Genomic DNA, 4,186 nt, shown 5'->3' with positions numbered 1-4,186 from the left:
CTTCCCCCAAGACAAAAATGTCTTTTAAGAGCAAGCAGCAATGGGAAGCATGTAATGGCGGTGCCATATGTGTTGTTTTTAGACCACAAAAAGTATAGAGAAACATAAACTAATATACAGTGCTGTCAATCATATGCAGTATTAAAGGTACTCTGTGTTCTAGTTCTAAATGTTCATAGAATATTATTTGTTTCTATGTGCTATATTTGTTGGAAAAATATTTTTACATGAAAAATTTACATACTGTGTCATCAAAAAGAACATCAGGGTAAATTTAATCAATAAAATCATGTAAATTATGAATTATTTATGATTACTTAAGTCTAAGCACACTCAGACTTCTACTCTACAAAGCATATTTGAAACAATGATGCTGTCGTAGCTGTTTAAAATGCAAAATCAACAGTCAATTGTTGTTGAAATAAAATATTTATTTTCAAAAAGGCCACTGATATTCTAAACCAGTTATTGGATATTCAGCTGATCAAGAAAATATTTATATATAATGTTGAAACTGGCTGGGTGATGCTTATCAAAGGCAAGTACAAAGTCCAAAAGTCAGAAAATCTCAAATAAGAGCTGAAATTCAAATAATGCCAGACTTAGATAACGCCATGAATAAATTAAGGCTGACCACTAATTATTTCCAATTGCCTTTCCTGTCAGTCTTTTTGATTGCTGTTAAAATGCCACTGATTCCCGCAAAAGTTTCACAATAAAAAGTTACAGGTAAGTTACTTGAACTGCTAGAAGGCGTTCAATGTTATCTGCAGGTGTATGCCAAATTAGTAACAATAATGTTGGGTTATTTTGCCATCTTGGGTTGAAAACACCATTTTATCATAAACCTCACATCTGAGTTTTTATCATGGACATCCACTGTAACCCTCGACTGACCACATGATGAGCTCATGTTGACCAATGAAAAGCTGGTTCAGTTACCTTTGATACCGTCCCACATCCTCTGTGACATAAGCCATCATAAACAGCTGCTGGCCTGGTTCTAACATACATGGGTATTTCTTTAAAACAGGGTTTTACCTCCTTTGTTCTTAAAAAAAATCCCACACGAGCAAAATAAATATTCCTCTATCCATGTGTCAACTCTGTAAATGGAGGTTCTGAATATGTTCACTGTGAAAGAAGTCTTCCAAAAGCTCCATTTCCAGTGACCTAAAACTGAGTGTGTTATTGGACGAAAGGTCAAAATACACAGAAAAGGCTACATTTTAAAAATACTCATGTACGTGTGGACTAGGTATTAGTCATGTTATTTAGCCTCACTACGCCTACCATGAGCCATGCCTGATTAACTCATCATACATTATTACTTATGTAACACCAGTTTATAAATTCGTTATGGAATGGCTTAAATAGGATCTACCCCAGTCATACTCTTCTCCTATAGTTTCTGAACTCCAGCCCACTAATATTACAGTATCTGTCCTGTGCTGTCTTTTCCACTTCCTCATTATGTTGAAAGTCATTTTTTTTGCTACAGACTTCTTTTTCATACCGATTATTAGTTGGACTGTCTCATCACATTACATTATATGTTACACATTAAAAGTGATGCAAATAAATGGAAACATTATTCAAATATTTAGGTTAGTCACGTTTCCGGTAATGTTTCCGTATAGTACACTCACCTGTCATCAGCCCGAATGACATCCATTCAAACAAGCCTTGCAGGGCAGGTGCTTTTGTGTGCGTGTGTGTGTGTCCATGCTGTGTGTGGCATTTGGTGTCTCAGCTTATCTGGCTGTGGAGAGAGCTATGAGAGCTCGCTGTGTAATTGAAATGTCATGCGTACAGGAGAGGAGTTTGACTGAACGGGAGCCTTTAGCCATGCCCCAACGAGCCCACGACAGATGAGCAACAGCTTCCCCAATGAGAAGTGGCATTCCCCAAACCCATTCCTCCTTCTCCGTCCTCCTCCTCCCTCGTCCGTCACCCCATCTCGGCTCCTCCACTTTCCCACTTTCTGTGATTCCTCCCTGCCTATCTGCAGTCTAACAGTGATTAACGACAGCGCCTGGTAGTTGCTGAAATATTAAAATAAATGGTCGGCTGAATCAGGGTCTGAAGGAATGCCAGTGCATTTATCATTTTTATCTGAGGCTAAACTATTGTGTTATTGATGGTGGCAGTGAGCATGCCATTCAACTGTAGTGATGCAGGTGGCAAGGAAACTCCTGGGATTTGATTGCTGCCAAGCAGGCAGACAACACAGAATAATTCATTTTCACATAATCCATGGTGATTAATAGGTCTATGCTGCTAGTATATTTACAAGCATCCCCCCATACTCCACCCCCTTGCAATTCTTTCCTCATTACAAGGTTCTAAACAAAGAATAAAATAATGATTTTAAGGCACCATAATTATATCTCAGCTGGATAATGATAAAAATTATAATCCATTAACCAAAACTGTATCATTTTCAACTTAGATTGTTAATTGTAGCATTGATGTTTAAAACTACAGTATTTCATTTAGTACAACTACCAACACATTTACCAAAAAGTTGAGAAACTGTAAAATCTAAATAGAAAGAGAATGTGATGATTTGCAAAACACTGAAACCCCATACTGAATTGAAAATAGCACAAAGACAACATATCAAACGTTGAAACTGAGAAATTAAATTTATTTTTTGAAAATTACATCCTCATTTAGAATTTGATCCCAACAAACATGTTTTAAAAGAGTTGGGACAGTGGCAAAAGATTGGAAAATTTGTGAAATGGCAAAATAAACGAATATAAATTAGATTAGATTAGACTGAATTTGACTGTCATCGTCAGAGTGCAGCACAGAGAAATGTTGTTTAGCGTGGAAATAGTCATAATATGAAATCTAAATATACACAAGTGCAATTGGCATGAGGTGTTCAGAGTCAGGGTGGCGGAGGTGTTGTTGTCTAACAGACAGACCAACAGACTGGGGTTGGTCAAGAAGTCCAGGGTCCAGTTTCAGAGGCATGCTGCTGCTGAGGTCACTGAGTTTGTTGACCAGCTTGGAGGGAATGACTGTGTTGAATGCTGAGCTGAAGTCGATGAACAGCATCCTCACATAGTTGTTGTTGTTGTAAAACAGTTGTTGTCAGCAGGATTCCAACCTGCACAAGGAGACCCCAATGGATTTCTAGTCCATCGCGTTAACCACTCAGCCAGGACAACCGCATAATTCTGTGGTGGACATAGCTGCATGGGCTCAGGATTAATTTGCAAAAACCTTTGTATGTGAACACATTTTGTCACTGCATCCATAATGAAGTTGAAACTCTACCATGCAAAGAGGAAACCGCATATAAACAAGGTCCAGAAACATGACTGCCTTCTCTGGTCCTGAGCTCCTTTAAGATGGACTGAGGCGAAGTGGAAAACTGTTCTGTGGTCTGACAAGTTAAAATTTGAAATTCTTTTTGGAAATCACGGACACCACGGCCTCCAGGCTAAAGACGAGAGGGACTATCTGGCAGTGCACAATTCAAAAGCCAGCATCCGTGATGATATGGAGAGGCATTAGTGCACATGACATGGCTAACCTGCACACTTTTGAAGGCCCCATTAGTGCCAAACCACATACACAGGTTTTGGAGAAACATATGCACCAAGCAGGCGACATCTTTTTCAGGGAAGGCCTTGCTCATTAATGTGCACAATGTGATCAAGAGTCTTGCTGAAATTTTCATGTATTGTATTGTGCATGTATTCCAACAGCATAGCTTCATAGTAAAAGAGTGTAGGTGCTAAACTGGCCTGCCTACAGCCGAGACTTGTCACCCACTGAAATGTCTGGCCCATTGTGAAATGTAAAATATGACAAAGGAGACCTCGAACTGTGGAGCAACTGAAATCGTACATCAAGCAAGAATGGGAAACATTCCACTTGGTCTCCTCAGTTCTCAAAGGCTTACAGAGTGTTGTTACAAGAAGAGGTGATGGAAGAGAGCGATAAACAAGACCCTGCCCCAGCTTTTTGAAAGGTGTTGCTGGCATCAAATTGAACAGGAAGATAGACTTTTTAAAAAACAATTACACTTCTCAGTTTTAATATCTGATATGTTGTCTTCATGCTATTTTCAATTCAATATGCGGTTTTAGCGTTTTGCAATTTATCACTTTTATTTATCATTTATCATTTATCAATTCTGTTTCTATTTACATTTTACACAACATCC

At 38.5% G+C, this 4,186-nt stretch overlaps 1 non-coding gene across 1 annotated transcript; it reads right to left on the bottom strand.

The window, feature by feature from the left end:
* Window positions 1-3,100: 3,100 nt before the first annotated feature.
* Window positions 3,101-3,182, bottom strand: trnas-aga (transfer RNA serine (anticodon AGA)). The gene has a single exon. It is a non-coding gene; the product is annotated as a tRNA-Ser (tRNA).
* Window positions 3,183-4,186: the final 1,004 nt, after the last annotated feature.

The sequence above is a fragment of the Chaetodon trifascialis genome, chromosome 18 (genome assembly GCF_039877785.1).
Source record: "Chaetodon trifascialis isolate fChaTrf1 chromosome 18, fChaTrf1.hap1, whole genome shotgun sequence".
Lineage (NCBI taxonomy): Eukaryota > Metazoa > Chordata > Actinopteri > Chaetodontiformes > Chaetodontidae > Chaetodon > Chaetodon trifascialis.
This window is presented reverse-complemented; position numbering and strand designations above follow the sequence as displayed.